Genomic DNA, 18516 nt, shown 5'->3' on the forward strand with positions numbered 1-18516 from the left:
ACCAGTGATCATTTAGTTAAGGGCCAGTCACCTGTATGTCCAAATTACTCTTTTATAAAACAATGTGTTCATTGTGGGGGGTACAACACCCTATATACTTACATTTTCGCTCCCTTGCTTATTACATCTAATTTAAAGCTAGCTAAACATCATATGAAATATTATCAGAAGAGTAAGAATGTCATCAGCGCGACATTTGGTCATTAGTCTTGGCAGATATTCAGTGATATGTCTGTTGATCAGATGACCCATTCCCTTTTCACTCACAGGAGGACAGCATTGATGAATTGGTTGCAGAGAGAAATCATGGCATATTTACTTTTAAAATGTGGGGGAAAGAATCACAAAAATGGCCACCCACTACAGGAAAAACAAAGATGAATTTGTTTTCAGAGGGCAAGACGGGAAGTAGAACAACAGTAGTAAGCAGGTTACAGGGACAGACAGTAACACTATACAACATTAATGTTCTGGGTAACAGAATGAGTGAGCTGCATGGGGTCATAGCAGCAGGAGAGGCTCATATTGTGGTAGGAACAGGGATTTGGGCAAATGATATAAAATGCATACTTGGGTTCATAGGTTCATACTAGGCTGTCTGCCCTAGGGCATTTATAAGCCTAGCCAGAGTGTGTTTGGCTTTCGCCACCCATTTTAAATTAATTTTGCTATGCCTTTTTTTGAGGTTAGTATACTGTGCCTCTGTCTAACAGTGACACAGAAGTGATAGCCGGGGTAAACCTACGATCTCCCATCCACTCATCAAGATTCCTCTTGAAGAGAGTCAATGTGGGACTCTGCCTAACCTGGACTGGGATTTTATTCCAGAGTGAAGGGAGCCTCTGGGTTATGAATCTGTCCCTCCAGCATGTCCTATTTATTTAAGTGCTGAGGTTCAAGTCTCTCGAGCACGTAGCTCGATGGGATTTGGATTTTCTGAGGTGCAGCATGTCCATTAATTCCGGTTGGACATGGCTTTATATGTCAGGCACAGATCGCCTCTGAGCAGGCGGTATGCCAATGAGTAGAGCTGGAGTTTCTTTAACCGGGCTGCATATGGCATCTGTTTGAGCCCTTTGATCCTCTTGGTGAGGTACTTTTGGGGTCTTTCCAGTTGCTGCAGGTGTCTGGTAAGGTACATCCCAAAAGGGGCATTGTACTCAATTATGGGCCTGATGAGGGATGAGTAAAGAGGCACGATGACCTCCCTGATCTAGATGTGAATCCCTTCATGATTAGGTGGGCTATATAAAATGTTTTTCTAACCACTTTGGCCACGTGGTTGTCAAATGAGAGATTGCTATGAACTTGGGTCCCCAGGTCCCTAATGACTTCTTCTGTACGTAATGGATTACCACCTATGTGGTAATTTGTGGGCACTTTGTTTTTGCCAAAGGGGCTGACTATACACTTTTTGGCGTTTAGCTTGAGGCCATGGCTCTGGCACCAGTTGTCTGTTTCTATGAGGCCCTTTTGGAGGATGCTTGTGTCGGCTGGAGAGTTAATTATGGCGCCCAGTTTGCAGTCATCTGCGAACTTGGTCAGCCACAGTCCTTCTGTGTTGGCCTGTACTGCCAAGAAATATATACCGAACAAGAGAGGTCCCAGGACTGAACCTTGTGGGACGCCACTTGTAACTGGTTTGGAGTCTGACATGGCTCCAGCAATTCTAACCATGTGGGTTCTGTCCTTGAGCCAGTTTGCAACCCATCTAGTGACATAGGGGTTTATATTTAAGCTGGTGAGCTTATCTATAATGCCCGAGTGGGGTATTGTATCGAAGGCTTTTGCGAGGTCCAGGTAGGCTGTGTGGACCACCTTCCCCTCGTCAATGACCTTGGTGACTGTTTCAAAGAAATCGACCAGGTTTAAGAGGCAGGATCTGCCCTTAACAAAGCCAAACTGGGTAGGATCCAGTGTCTGTAGGTCCCCAATATCTTTATTTATGAGGTCCATGATGATCCTTTCCATAGCTTTGCAGACCAAGCTAGTCAGGCTTATGGGGCGATAGTTTCCAGGATCCGTTGAGGCACCACCTTTGTGGATAGGGTCCACTGTTGCTGTACACCACTCTTTGGGTACATATCCTGTAGTAAGGCTAAGACTGAACAGTAGTTTTATGTTTGGGTTTAGCTCTTCTTGGAGTTCATGTAGGACGCAGCCCGGGACACCATCTGGTCCCATTGATGTGTTTTTTGCTTTGGAGAGGGTGGCTCTTACCTGAGCATCTGAGATGTCAGGGGGGCAGCACTCTGTTGGGATAGATATTTGCCCTTTTGGTGGGGAGAGGGGGGAGAGGGGGGAGAAGTTTGCACTGAACCTGTCAGCTAGGATGTTGGCAATGTCTGTGGGCTCGGTGTATTTTTTGTCATTTTGGACTAATTCTGAGCATATCTGGGAATTCCCACCCAGGTTCCTAACATAACTAAAGAAAGCCTTGTGATTATCCTTAGTGTCCTGTGCAATTTTTCTCTCGAAGCTGGCCTTAGATTATTTTATGAGTGCCCGTAGTTTTTTGCTAATACTGATCAGAGATGCCTTCCCTTTTTGGGATTTTGCTCTATTCATGTAGTAGCTTCCTCCTTCTATTGTATAGTTTGTTTATGGCTGGGGTCCACCAGACAGGACGTCTGCCTTTGGAGGATTGGGTCTTGGTTTTATTTGGGATTGCATGATCCATGCATTCCTGAAGGTGTTCATAGAATGCATTTATAAAGGATTCTGCGGTCCGGGCCATATTTTCCACAGGCCCGGGGGCTTTGAAGGATTTCGCCTCGGTTTTGAGGCGTGTGAAATTTGCTTTAGAGAAGTTTTCACTGTGGTTTTCTGGGCAGGGGGTGGGGTCGGGATGTGAATATCCAGTGAGATTAGTTTATGGTCTGATCTTACCAGTGAGGGATACACTTCTGGTCTGGAGCATAGTGTCCCCATGTTGGTGATGATCAGGTCCAGTATGTTTTCCCCTCTTGTGGGAGTGGTAACAAGTTGTTCCATAGCATTTGAGTTTATAAATTCTAGGAACCTATGGGCTAGGGTGTTGGAGCTAGAGTAATGCTCCCAGTCTATGTTTGGGTAGTTGAAGTCGCCCAATATAATGGTGTTTGGAGAGATCTTCATATTTTCCAGTATTCTCAGGAAGGCCAAGTGGGGTTCCTGTGTTTGGGAGGGTGGTCTGTAGCAGGCTATAAACTGGAAGGCAGTTTTACCCACAGTTAGTTGCACATGGATAGTCTTTGATGCTTCGTGCTGTGCCACCAACCTGGAGGTGTGAGTATCTTTGACGAATATTGGTACTCCCCCTCCTTTTGTGGTTCGGTCCAAGTTTTGGGGCCGAAAAGCGTGGTATGAGGTATAACCTGGTAGTGCTGGGGTGCTCTCGGGAGCCTTGAACCAGGTTTCTGTTACTGCACAGATATCGATGTTCTCCATGCTAAGGAGAGTTTCGAGTACATGCATCTTGAGGTTTAGACTTCTGGCGTTGAGTAGCATTACTCTTAGTTTCTTATCCCTTGTGATACCTATGGAGGTGGGTTTGTCTTTTGAGCCTTGCCTAAAAAGGCACTATGGGGTAGCAAGAGCCTTTGCCAATATCCGAAAGCCCAGGGGTGACAGGTGCAAGCCATCCCTAGCGAAGCATCGTGGCTTGTCGAGCATGTCATCCCAGGCTGACAGGCATTGGATCCCCTTTGAATGACACCAACACTTAAGCCAATTGTTGAAATTGATCATCTTGTCTTCATATTGTGGCATCATTCTTGGTGAGGGTAAGATGCTACTCAAGGTCAGGGTCATACCGGCCTGGGCTACATGCTCAGAGAGCTCCTCTATGTCTCTTTCATGTAGTCCAGGGAGGTACGTCTCAGGTCATTCACACCAGCATGGACAATGACTGAGTCATATTTGTACTTGCCTTGGAGTGACCTGAGTGCTTGTGTTATGTGACTGATCCTAGCGCCCGACAGGCAGCTCACCGTGACCTTCTCCTTGTTCAGCCTGGTGAGCGGGACGTCAGTGTGCCTGACGATAGAGTCACCTATTACAAGTGTATCAGGTGTGTTGTTTAGCCTTAAGGGCTGTGACTGTTCGGCACACTGGCTTTGTGAGCTATGTGTTGCACCTGTTTTGTTTTGGGGTAGCGGTTGCTTGGGTGTCTGCTTTGGAGGTCTCTGCTGCTTAGGCAGATTTTTATTTAGAGCCTCCGAGTATGTTTTTGTGTGTTTATGTGTTTGGTTTGTTGTCGTGGTAGGTCTATGTGAGACTGGAATTGTAGTGAGTGTGGTTTCCTTCTCCTCCTGACTGGTTACGCCAGTACTGAGTTGAGAGAGCTTAGCCTCCAGTTTGGCTATATGGTTGCATCTCTCACATGTGTTGGAATTTGTTGGGAGGAGGAGAGGGTTGTCTGTGTACATGAGGCAGTTGTAACATTGCCTCAAGATTCCCAGATTCACCAACTGGACCGGAGAGGAGATTGACAAATGACCTTTGGACATGCTAGAATAGTATTGGGAATTCCTTTATAATTGAAAAAAGGGCCAATGGGGAACAAGGTACTCAAGGGGAGTTTGTGAGGGTGTAGTGCTTTTAATTTTTTAGAGCTGACTTATATAATTGCTTTTCAGGTTTAGAGGTTTTTAGAATAGACAAGAAGGTTAAGGGTGGATGGTATTATGTATAAGGGAAGCAAATGCATGCAAGACAGAAGACAAAGAAGTAAAGGCAGCAGAGAGAGAGAAAGTGAAGGGAGTTGAAATGTTAGCAGGTTAGTAGCCAGGATTGATAGAGGAGAAAAAGAGGTGGTGGACTGATGTTTACATACCACAGTATATATTCAGTGGGAGCATAAATGATTGAAGAACAAAATAATATGGTAGTGATGCAGGAAATAATTGTAATGGGATTTAATTTCTGAAGCGTGACTGTGAAAAGCAAAAAAAAGGGGGACACTTTGCTGTATTAAGCCATTATTACAGAGCCCCCACCAGCTCTCTTTATCCATGAAAGGGGGGGGGGTGGCCATTCCTTCTACTGGCACACAAGTCAAGTGGGCAGATGCATTATAAGCCCCCTTCCTTCTGCCTAGCCATTCAGGTCCCATTTCTGTGCCTTGCCCCCGACCCTACTACATTTTATGGGGAAGAAAATTGTCATCTTAAAAATGTAGCAAACTTCTTGCTACAAATGTAGCAAACAATTTGCTACAGTTTATACCCTGCCTGCACAGAGTACTACAGAGCTCAAAAAAAATTTTGTTTTTCACTTTTAAACTGTAGCAAACTGCTTGCCACAGCTTAGACCGCACACAAATTGATACAGTGCTCAGCTATGACTACAAATGCAATACCAGCTTGTAAAAGTTGCTATTACATTAGAGATGGAGATTGTCTGATCATGCTCTCCCAACACTTTGCACCTGGGGTTTTTGCCCTTCTTGCCCCATCCTAGTAACGCTACTGTTTCAGTTTACCAGAGACAGAAGGGAGTATAACAGTTGTTAGGCTAGAAATAGCAAATATGATAACTGAGATAACAGGCCAGGAGAGATTTGTGAAAAGATCATGTAACTGATGTAACAGATCACCAGAATGGATTTGTATAACATGTCAGGGGCAACAGTAGAAAAAGCAGAATTCTGAGCATTTGAGTTGCAGATCAGAAAACACTAAAGGGTATAATGCAAGAGCATCACTAGTAGACAGAGACCAAGCTGTTGTGCTGTTGACAATAAAGACAAATGAGGTGAACAGTGACTCGGATAACCAGAGTTCAATTAGTGGCTCAGGCCATGGTGGGGTTGTGTAGAGGGGGATAGGAAGGAGCGGCAGTTGTTAGAGCTGCTGTTCTGTTAGGGAGGGTTGGGTTGCTGCCTGTGATTTAGGATGCCCCCAGTGATGGAGGTAGTGCCATGATCACAAGTCATCTTGTAAAGGTATGGGGGGGGGGGCTACAACTAACTGGTGCTGTGTACTGAAATGTATGTAATAGCAATAACTCAACCCAATTACCATTCCTGTCCTTTTAATTTGTGTAAAACATCCCCTATGCAACATTGTTATGTCACCATATGGGATGTCCTGATCTTTTCTGTCCTCCTCCCCAGACACTTGTATACAAAAATGTTCTGCCACATTCAGAGGACCCAGTCTGAAGTGGCAAGTCAAAAAAATGTCTGGGAGAAGTTAGAATGGATGAATGAGGAAAGAATGGGGAACATGGCTAATACCTGACAAACACAAGTAACAAATAAGACAAATGAAGTGAAATATAACTTTAAACAATTAATATGGGACTCCAAGTAGGCAAATTGCAATAGCATAAGGGAAGTTGTAATTGTCACCATGGTGGACAAAAGGACAGATAAAGGGCTAAATAAGGTTTTGGAAATCAGTAAAAGAAGAGATTGGAAGGGAGGGGAGTTGGAATTTGGGAAAAAAATTTCTAAAGAATGTAGCAAGTTAGTATAGCTGAAAGCTACTGTAAGGGATGAAGAAACTAGTAAATTGGTGGCCAAGTAGGTCAGAGGATCAAAGACGGAGTTGGACGGAGAATTATCCATATGAATAAAGAAGAGTAGACCTTTATATATATATATATATATATATATATATATATATATATATATATATATATATATATAATTAAAGGAGGCTAGTAGAAATGGAAATGAGTTAGTAAAGAAGGACATTAAAACAAACTTAATTTGTTCTCTCGCCATTTACCATCTTAATCAAATTCAGGGTCATAGGGGAGTAGGAACCTCTCCTGACATTCAGTTGGCCATGATAGAGAAAACACTCCTGGAAGGGTCACTACTGTATCTCAGGATGAAAAAAAAAAATGCATGCACTTACACACATCCCATGTGCAATTTGGAGGATTATTTATTCAGCTGTGTCATATTTTTGGGTTGTGAGAGAAAACAGGGTTACCCTATGAAAATCTTTCTTTACCCAGGGAGGATATGCAGTCTCTATCCAGTCCATTCATGATTTGAGCTAAACTGGAGGATTAAGTGAGGCAGCAGCACTTAACAGTGCACCACTATGTGCCCCTCAGGCAAAGATATTGAATTATTTTGTGTTTACATGAGGGGGAATGCCAGCATAGAAAGTTCAGAAAAATAATGGGGTGAAATTGGGTGGAAGGATCAAATAGTTTGAGAAGTTGTCAAAGGGGGGGGGGCTCTAGGCACTTAGGAACATGACTCAGAGGCCAGAGACCTGTTGACTAGGGACTGTTAAGTGGTAACCGTGCTGAAGGATTCCCTCTTGGAATGTTTCCACAGATTCCTAGCTAAAAAACATTACACCAGAGCAGTAGATGTTGCCACTGTATAAGTGAGGAACAAATATAACCTGGAAAGTATAGACCATTAAGTATGACTTCAGTAACAGAGAATATTATGAAGAAACTGATAGAATGGCTGGTCAGATTTTTGGAAAATAACCTTCTTTGATAGATCAATTGATCAAGATTTATAGGCAGAGGATCATTCTAAGCGAGTATTTAAGATGGCAAACTCAGGAATGAAAACAAAATGGAAATCCGACAGATGTCTGTAATGCCAAGGTGTCACCAATAAGTGCACGAGAAGCCTCCTCAGTAGTGTAAAAACCGAGAATTTATTCAAAAAGCATAAAATAGAGATATAAAGTTAAGCACTTTCACCCCAAAGCCGTATTTCATCACTCCCAAAAAAATATACGATTGTCATTTAAAAATTTAAAAAAATATAAAAAGTATTGACATTCCTCCACATACATAGGAATGCCTCAAACACTGTTATATAACCATCAAGCATGGTTTAAAATATACTAAATGTGTTGTGTACCAACATCATTTTATTAATAAATCAGAATGTGCAGGGTCGCTCTACCTCCATTTGTACATGTCATCAAATGAAATACTGTTTTGGGAGTTTTCATATGAATTTCTTAGGAATACTGTATTTACTGAATACATTAGATATAAAATGAGTATAAAGTGGTATCATATCACATAATAAAAGTGAATATATTTATGTGTTGATGAAATACGGCTTTAAATGAGAAAGCTTGTTTTTGCCCCAACTTTTGAATTTAAGCTGTAGAGATTTCATCAGTGGTGTTCTGAAGAAGCCCACAATGGTAGTGGGTGAAAGCGCTTAACCTTATATCTCTGTTTTATGCTTTTTGAATAAAATTCTCTGTTTTTACACTACTGAGGAGGCTTCTCATGCACTTATTGGTGACACCTTGGCATTACAGACAAACTCAGGAATGAGATGGAAAAATCCAGCAATGTCGTATTGGGCACGTTCAGGCCTGTGTTTAGTTTTCAGTTACTATAGCAAGGGTGTATTATTTTAATGTTCTGTTGCTTCATATCAAATGTTCTGTTGCTTCATATCAATTAGTTCTGTTAATTTTTTGGTTTGACTTTTGTCACAGAATGTTTACGCATGTTGTAAGTTTGTTTAATCTACAGAGTAAAGACTGATTGCCTGATATACCCAGACTTTAAAAAAGTCCTTTGACTCCTTTCTACGCTACTAGGCAAGGTGAAATGGAGGAGATATGAGATAAAATAGTTAGGTGTATAGAGAGATGAATGAAAAGTAGTGAAGAGAAGACTGCAGGAAAGGCAGTGCTGTCAGAAGAGTCAGTACCCACGCATTTATTTATATGTTGACATTTGATTACCAGGAAAATCTGACTGGTTAGGTGCCCATTTTCTGTAGTAGCCTAGGGAGAAAAGCTCCAAAGAATTACAAAAACATTTTAAGAACAATAAATGTGAAGTTGTTTTATTTCTCCATTCATTCTTTACTGATGGGTTCGGAGACCATCTCTTGGCTCCGATTGCAAAGCTCAAGGTCTTTAAATAGCTTGAGGCCAAGTCCCTATCCCATGATGCACCCAGAGTTACCCCAGATCTAGTTTGCCGCTGCATTAGCTCGGGCCAGTAAAATGTTTTTTCTACTTATATTTACATATTTAGATAGTTTAAATAGCTTAGATCGTTTTATAAAGCTCTTACAACTTTCTGGTGTGTGTTACTGCATTTTAGTCCCTTCCTCTAGTGTGTTTTATAAAACTCCTAGTTGGCCTCTTGTTTTAGGCCTAGTTTAAAACCTTTTTGGCTAGTTAATAAAGTGTGCTTAGTGACCTTTTGTCACATTTTTTGCTAAAAAGTTATATAGTGTGTAGTGTTTTTCTGTGTAGTGTGTTTAGCCTTCAGCTTTTTTAGGAAAGGCTTGAATTTACTGTTACTGTTATAGTTTTTGTAATTAACAGTAATTTTGTCTGTCTTGGATATTTCTTAGGATAGTTAGTGTGTTATTATCTTAGCAGCTATCTCCTTTTTTGCATAGTCTGCTAATATAGTGTGTTTAGACAGTTGTGGTGACAGTAGAGGCTTTTATATTTACATTTGCATTTCTGTGTGTTGTGACTTAGCCTGATTTTATTAAGGCTTTTTGTGGATATTACTGTTGATTTTTTTTTGTGTGACAGTAATTTCTCTCAGATTTGCAATGGCTGAGACAAACACCCCAAGTCTGGTTTTAAAAAGTGCCCAAATTGTGGCCAAAAGATGTCTGTAACATACAGCCATGTAAATTGTGTGTACTGTCTTGGAGCTCTGCATTTACAAGACAGCTGTGCTATATGATGCCATTCCTTCTCCTCAAGGGTCTTACAGGAAAGGAAAATAAAACTTATAGACAGAGGGTTGTTGAAACAGTCGATGTTCTTTGTGTTTCACTGTTGCAGTCATTACATTTGGGTAATCTGCTGGCAGGTTGCCCTCAGTCAGCCTGAATAATAAAGTCTTGGGTCCTCCATCAGTTGCTGTCTCCTCTACCATGATGTCAGGTAGTCAGGGGTATAAAACATGCAGCCGACGCCATTTTAATCCATCTTTCTTGCCGCGCGGTGCCCGAAGCAGAAGCAGTTTGCAAGTGCCGGTCGGCGGGCTCCAGAAATGTTCGCATTCGAGTTTCAGAACCGAAGTCTTCAACTAAAGCTAGGTACCCTGTTGGGGAAACTTTTTCTTGCTCCTTACCGATGTCAGTAAAAGTTAATAATTGCATTACTTGTGGGAAGCAAATAACTCCTAAGGAATTTCATTTGTACTGTATTCCTTGCCTAGGCCCAGATCATAATGTGCCTTGCTGTCAATTTTGTGCTAGATTTAACCAACGCACTATTAAGCGTCGGTATATTTTTGCTTCTAAATATTTTGGATTAAGATTTAATTACCGTGAAATGTCGTCTGTTAGCAATCCGACTACCGGAGTTCACAAAAAACGCAAAGAAAAAGAGACAGACCGTCGAGGTCCAAAACCGACAACGAAACTTCTACTAAGCCAGTCGCCGGTTCGCCGGTACTCAGTGAGATGCTTTTGCAGCCCCTGATACCCGCTACTTTTGAGTCGCAGGCCTCTACCGAGACCCATGCGGAGTCCGGTATGCCGCAAGATTCTCAGTATTGAACCCGCGGATGTCTCTCCCTTGGATGGGTCTGGAGCTGCTGAGCAGGCACCGGCTTCTGATGGTGTTTTTAGGCCTCAACATTTTTATATAAAACTGACACCAGCCTCAAAAACATCTTCTGTGTCTAAAAAACTGACGCATGAGCCACGTACTCAGGCCCCTATGCCTAAAAAAACAGATGATCAAAATGACTGAGGACTTCATTACCTTGATCAGGGTTTCCCAACCCCCCCCCCCCTGCTAAGAGGCCTAGGCAAGGCACTGATTATGAATCTTTAGATCAGGTTTCCATTTCTTCTGATTCCTCTTCTGAACAGGAGTTTTCTATTCCACCCTATGAGGATTCTGATGCAGAAGAATCCATCCCATCTGCATCTCCTCCTCAGGATTACTGTTTTGGGGAAACCTTGCATACTTTAAGGGAACATTTTCACTGGTTGAGTCAGGATTTCTCTGAATCAAAAAAGAGGCTTAGGGATTTCCTTCTTCCTCAGCATAGGCCTTTGGCAATACTTCCTGTATTAGACATTGTTGATGATGTGTTTTCGGAAACAAGCATGGCTCCTGATTCCCTACCTCCGGCTCCTAGTAAGCCAGACAGATATTACAGGGTTCCTGACTCCCACACATTTCTATCCAAAAATCCTGCTGCTGATCCTTAGACTATCTCACAGGGTCCCAAAGGTGTAAAGGACTCTACAGCCAAAAATCCTACCCCCTCTGATAGAGATTCCAGGGCCCTGGATAGTTGGGGAAAGAAGGTTTAAACGTCTGCAACCTTGGCAATTAGGGCCTTAAACTGCCAGTTACATATGCTTAAATATCGACAGCATGTTATGGGCTTATTGAAACAGAAAATGATGTTGATTTCTGATTGTGTGGAAAATAAAGAATTACAGGAATTATTGCATTCAGCAGAACGGGTTGGAAAGCATACTTTGCAATGTGGTTTTGATTCCTTGGAGGCCTTTTGCAGGGCCACAGTGACTGGATCTGTGATTAGAAGGCATGCCTGGCTCTAGGAGCAAAATCTGCCTGATCATGTTAAAGCTAAATTGTTGGATGCCCCCTTGCAGCATGATACGCTGTTTGGTAATAAGGCAGAAAAGGTTTTACAGAAAATGGAAGACAGCTAAATCTATGCAAACTGTAAAAGATTTCTTACAAGTGCAGCCACCCAGGTTCAGTAGGCACTGGCCTACTAAAAATTGGTCCTTTCCTGTGTCCAACAGAGCCTCTCAAGGCAAATCCAGGTGCTCAAAAGGCTCTAGATACTAGTCACAGGGCTCTTACAGGTCAAAGCAATGGGATGCCTCCACCTCCAAATCTGGAGGAAACGAAGCACAACCCTACAGTAAGCAGTCTCAATGACTTCCCTCTACCTTCACCAAGCACTTATCTTTTGGCAGCCCCCTTGGGGGAAAATTAGTACTTCATGCTCAAAATTGGCAGTTAATTACCCAAGACAAGTGGGTATTAAACATAGTATCCCAGGGGTACAGATTTCATTTCCATACTTTGCCAATTCCAAATGGCTGGCCAGATCTGCCACAAAATCAGTGGGCAGAGGCTCAGAAACAAGTTATGTCCCTCATGGATATGGGGGCTATTCAACCAGTACCAGAAAAGGAAAAAGGACAAGGTTTTTATTCAAGTCTTTTCCTGGTACCTAGAAAAGACCATGCCTGGCGTCCACTACTGGATTTATCGATTTTGAACACATTCCTGGACATTCCAAAATTCAAAATGTTGACTTTACAACAGCTACTGCCTATGCTGGGCAGGAACGCTTGGTTAGTGACTCTAGACTTAAGAAGCATACCTGAATATCCCAATAAGGGAATCGTGCATAAGATACCTCCGCTTCAAGGCAGATTTTTTGTATTACCAATTCTCTGCACTGCCCTTTGGCTTATCTACTGCGCTCAGGGTCTTTACAAAGTGCCTGGCACCAGTAATTGCATTCTGCAGACAAAGAAGCATACAAATTTATCCTTATCTGGACGACTGTCTCATTCAAGTAGAGGACAAGGACACTCTTCTTCAACATCTGGTGTTTGTAAAAAGGCTCCTAACATGTCTAGGGTACACAATAAATGAAAAGAAATACCAACTGGTACCCTCTCAAATAATTACATTCCTGGGTGCAAGTTTGAATACAACTGCCCAGATGGTTTACTTACGCCAGACAAACAAAGACAAATGACAACATACTTCAAACAAATGGCAACAAAAACCCAGCTATCTGCAAGACAAATTCTGCAGGCTTTGGGGTTCATGGCATCCTGCATTCTATTAATTCCATATGTGAGACTGCATATGAGGAAACTTCAGTGGTACCTAAAAAGTCTATGGAACCAACATTGTCACAGTCTGGAAACAATGATTCCTCTCGTTCCCTGCCTAAAACAAGTGTTTCTTTGGTGGGCGGAGACATGTCACCAAAACAAGGGACTGTCATTCACTCTACCCCCTGCCACCCAAACCCTAACTACAGACGCATCAGACTCTGCATGGGGGGCCCACCTGGCAGGGAGATGCATTCAGGGCAAATGGAGCCCAAAACAAATGCATCTGCACATCAACCAGAAAGAGATACTAGCTGTTCAGAATGCTCTGACAGCCTTCAAGGACTTACTTCATCCAGGACAACTACTAATAAGGATGGACAACACCACGGTTATGTGGTACGTAAACAAGCGGGGGGGTACACATTCCTATCCCCTTTGCAGACTAGCCATGGCATTGTGGAACACAGCTTTGACTTACCAAATACATCTTCAAGCTCAATTCGTGCCAGGAAAACAAAATACTCTGGCAGACAACCTAAGCAGAAGTCTTATGGACCCGCACGAGTGGAAACTGAATACACAAATCTTCAGCATGTTAACACAGAAATGGGGGAACCCAAATATAGATCTATTTGCCTCTCCCCAAAATTATCAACTGGACAAATTCTGCACAAGGACTTCTCACAGACAAGCATGGAAAGTGGATGCCCTATCCTTCATTTGGAAAAAACCTAAAAGTCTATGCCTTTCCACCTCTGACTCTTCTCTCCAAGGTCTTACTAAAGGTCAGACAGGAAAAAACAAAAATGATCCTGATTGCTCCGGACTGGCCTCGCCAGCACTGGTATCCAATTCTAAGGAATATGTCTCAACTCCCTCCTTGGTACTGGTCTCAAATACCTCATCTACTGTCTCAGTAGAACAATCAAATTCTGCACACTCAGCTCCAAACTCTGAACCTTGCAGCATGGCTTATCATTTAATTATTCAAACAACACCTCTCAGTAAATCTGTGATGGATGTGATTTTGGAAGCCAGAAGGCCTAATACTTGAAAATGTTATGCTGATAAATGGAAGAGATTCTGTGCTTGGAACCAAGCACAAGGAACTGACACAGCAACGCCCAATATCCCTCAGACTTTACAATATCTGACTGAGATGCTTGATAAGGGCCTATCTTTTTCTTCAATAAAAATCCATGCCTCTGCCATCTCGGCTCATTACAACACGGAGCCTCCCCTCTTTTCTCATCTTCTGCTTAAACAGCATCTTAGATAGGCCAACAATTTAAGGCCTCCCAGAAGATCACCAACTCCTGCATGGGACCTCAATTCTGTGCTGGAAAAACTCACCCTGCCTCCTTTTGAACCAGCAGCTACTGCGGATATAAAATTTTTATCTTGGAAAACAGCTTTCCTCTTGGCAGTCACTTCAGCAAGAAGGGTTTCAGAACTACAGGCTCTCATGACTGTGGAGCCTTTTATTACATTTTACCCGGACAGGGTGTCCCTCAGGACCAATCCTTCTTTTATGCCTAAGGTGGTATCCAGTGTGGCTCTTAACCAAACAATTCATCTGTCAACATTTTACCCAAATCCGCAGAACAAGGGGAGTGGATTCTGCATTCATTGGACGTGCACAGACAATTAAGATTCTACTTAAACAGGACAAAATCTCTAAGAAAATCTGAGCAGCTACTGGTGGCATTTGCTGCAGAATCAGAGGGGAAGGCTATATCAAAGCAGACTATTTCTAAGTGGATAAGCCACTGCATTCATTTCTGCTACTTGCACCACAGTAAACCTGTGCCCAAGGGGATCAGGTCACATTCCACCAGGGCTGCCTCTACCTCAGCAGTTTTTCTCAGAGGAGTTGCAACCAAAGACATATTAGAAGCTGCTACTTGGAGGTCTGTTCATACCTTCACAAAGCATTATTTACCTCTCGTCTCCAAATCCAGGGAAGGCTTTGCCACTGCAGTTCTGCAGGGCCTTATAGCCGCTCCTAATGCTATTTAGTTCCATCCTCCCATCCATAGCTTTCGGATTCTACCTAAATGTAATGACTGCAACAGTGAAACACGAAGAACCTAGTACAGTTGTGTACATTTACCATAAATGTAGATGTTCGAGTGTATTCACTGTTGCAGTCTGAGTTACCCACCCGCCATCCCCCATTCTATACCTTTTTCTTTCCTTCACTATACTCAAAAGCCTTTGTGGTGTATTTGCTTGTAGTTGAAGCTAAATTTTGTTTCTAAAAGTGTGTTTATATATTTACAGTTTATTTATATATATTTTTGCTCCCCATTTGGGGGGCACCTGACATCTGGGGCAAGAAAAACTGATTAAAATGGTGTCGGCTGCATGTTTTATACCCCTGACGACTTGACGTCATGGAAGAGGAGACAGCAACCGATGGAGGACCCAAGGCTTTGTTATTCAGGCCGACTGAGGGCAACCTGCCAGCAGATTACCCAAATGTAATGACTGCAACAGTGAATACACTCAAACATCTACATTTATGGTAAGTGTACACAACTGTACTTTTCAAGAAGCTTTGAGTGACCAAGATGGATCCAGCAAGTCCTCAAAGTCTTCTAAGACTTCAGACTCTAGGAAATCAAAGAAAGCCTTGACTTTGGCTCCACTGCCATCAGAACCGACCGTCTTTACTTTTCAGAGCTGGTCCCCAGTCTTGGAACCTGTGTCTGAAGCTCCTAAGAGTCCGTTACTACAGTCGGTACCACCTTCAGTGCGCTCTTCTCAGTCCTCTGTCAGCCTTTCAGATCTGGATGTGGATCGTGTGGTGCAGAAGCTGTTATTGGCATTGGCCTTGGCAAAAATATTATCGGCTTCGACCCAAATGGCTTCGGAGCTGAAGATCCTTGCACCAACTCAAACTATTCCTCCTCCGAGCCATGCTGGTCCTTCGGAGCTGGAGGAGTCAGACCTGTTGATAGTGGAACCCTCAGACCTGATACCTGCTTCCAGTGTCTTTGGATCCGTGCACTCTGATGTCCTCGGTGCCGATCGAGGACTCTAGGAGCTGACACACTCTGGTCGGGTCTGGGGAGAATAGTCAAACCGACTTGTCGGTTCCGACTCTGCCTGTCAGGGCTTCGGCTCGGATGAGCTCGGCTCCTACCTCTGGTTTGGAGCCCACTGTCCCAGTGCCGGGGGTGTTGACGATTTCTTTGGATCTGTCAGTTCCCTGGTATCTGAGCAGAGGTGCCTTTGATGCCATGATGAGAGTCATGTCTCCTAAGACATCCTCAACCTCAGATCTGGCTTCCTTCTCCCCTAAAGCACCTGTGTCTGCTTCTGCCTCACATCCTGGCCAAGCGTGGAGACCCAGAGCCTCAGGAAGCCCCATTGGGTGGCCCTTGCTCTTCCGAGACCTCACCAGAAGCTCCCACTGATGAGGTTCCCAGGAAGAGATTGTGTAAGAGGAAACATCTAGACTCCCCTCAGGGGTCTCTGACATCAGATACTGACTTAGATGAGTCAGAAGGGTCCCCATGGTCCCCCTCTGAAGATAACCTCCTCTTTAACTTTTCAATCTCCTCTCATAACAACACCATCATCACACCCAGCAGTCACGCCAAACTGCTAAGCCTTGAATTTGACAATAGCCTTAAATTTGACATTCATATCTCCCAGACCATAAAAAGAGTCTACAGAAAAATGGGCCTACTCTATTGCAACAAACAGTTTCTCACCAGTCACTCTAAGGTTACCACAGCCAGGACACACCTCCTTTTGACCCTACTTTACACCTCTCCCATGCTCACCAATCTCCGAAAAACTGAGCTCAACAAACTAGATAGCTGCTACAGTAAAATAGCCACATTTACCACAGGATCACCTTCTAGAACCCACCATTGTGAAAGCCTAAAAAACTCAGCTGGCTAGAACTTCCTCTGACCCTTCAAGTCAACCAACTAGCACTGGTTCACAAAGTACTACATCATCCCGGCAACACAACAGCCCTGCATCAACTACTCCAGCCCTACACCACTAGCAGATCCCTGAGATCAAGTACCCAACACCTCCTTCAGGTAACAAACTTTAAAAATGAGGCAGGTAGATCTGTTTATAGCCACTTCATCTCTAAAATCTGGAACTCCCTTCCAGCACACAATAAATAACTCCACCACCCAATTCAAAAAAACTACTCAAAACACACTTCCTGAATCACAGATTATGTACCTGTACTACCCCTGGATAGTAACTCGTATGTCTCTGTTTCTAGCAACTAGAGTAACAGCTTATCTACTGCTTTTGTAATGTCTGAGTGGGATAATAGTATCACTGAACACTGTAAAGAAACCTAAAGGACATGTCTCTCATGTGTAGAAATGAGTTATGGAGGTTATCTGCTCTATCTTCTTGCTATACACTTGCTGTTAGACACCTCTATAACATGTATATGTTAATGTAGCCTGTGAATGTTGGCAAATACTCTCTTTGGTTAACTCACTATTTTATATGTACTGTACTTCTATAAGAAGTATAAAGATTGTGTACTCTTATATTGTTTATTGAATCTTTTGGTTACCATGCCTTTCTCTTGTTAATGATGTTATTACTGTGGAGCTTTTCTCCCCGGGCCTCCACTGAAAATGGACATATATCCAGTTGGACTCTCCCGGTTAACAAATGTAAAATAAATAAATGCCTCATTCCCTGAGATACTTGAAATCCTTAGACAGAGGGGTGACTGGGAGTCTAAAAGCCCTACTGAGGATGAATCAGTTCTGAAGGCTTTCGGGTCTCAGCTCTCCACCTCTTGGGTGTCTCTGCCCTTCAATGAGCTGATGTAGCTGGTCTCCTGAAGGGCGTGGGAGTCTCCAGATACTATGGAGCCTGTCCCTAGGAGGCCTAATAAATTCATTTCTGCCACCTTGACAAATCATTTCTAAGAAAAGGTATTCCAGTTGCTGCCATGGTGGTGGCGGCAACCACCAAAAAGGAAATGTCCAAGTCTTCCTCATCTGTCCATCCTCCTAACAGAGACTCTAGGATCATGGGTAGATATGGGAAGCACATGTTTAGTTCAGCGACCTTTGCTCTTTGTTCGCTGAGCTATTTAACCAGGTTACAAAGAGATCTCCTTAAGGATCTAGGAGATGCTCTTCAGGGTACAGTAGCTGCCGGAGCTTCCGACAGAGTTGCCACCCAGCTTGCTACCCTCAATTTTATAGTAAACACATCCATGTGCCTCATCTCATATGCAGAAGATGGAATGAGTAGGGCAGCAGGTACAGGAGTCGCTCTTACGAAACACTCTTGGATTTGCTTGTGTTCCTTCGCGGAGCCCTTCAAGTCATTCTTCGTGAATACTCCCTTTGATAGCTTGTCCCTTTTCGGGCCTAAAGTGAAGGAAACCTTAACCAGGTGTGAACAGGATGGAAAGACTCTGTCTGCTGTCAGGGTCTGTTTTTCCACCCCTACCCAACCCTACCCTAAGGGTCAAAGGGGATGGAAAATGTGGTCCCGAAAAGCCCAAGGAGCCTTTCAGGACAAATGGTGAAACCCCCCCCTCCAAAGGCAGAGGAGGGGGCAGTAATGGGAGATGCCACCCTCGGGGCAGAGGGGGTCTGCAACACCAGGGTGACAGAGATCACTTTTTTAGGAAGCCCTACCAGCGCTCCTGAAAGGAGGCCTGACTGTCCTACTCTGGAGGCAGTCGGGGTTGCTTATCTTTGCATCCAGATGCCTGGCTTAAAATAACGAAAGCTGGATACAAA

The sequence above is a fragment of the Protopterus annectens genome, chromosome 2.part1 (genome assembly GCF_019279795.1).
Source record: "Protopterus annectens isolate FY-2018-M chromosome 2.part1, PAN1.0, whole genome shotgun sequence".
Lineage (NCBI taxonomy): Eukaryota > Metazoa > Chordata > Ceratodontiformes > Protopteridae > Protopterus > Protopterus annectens.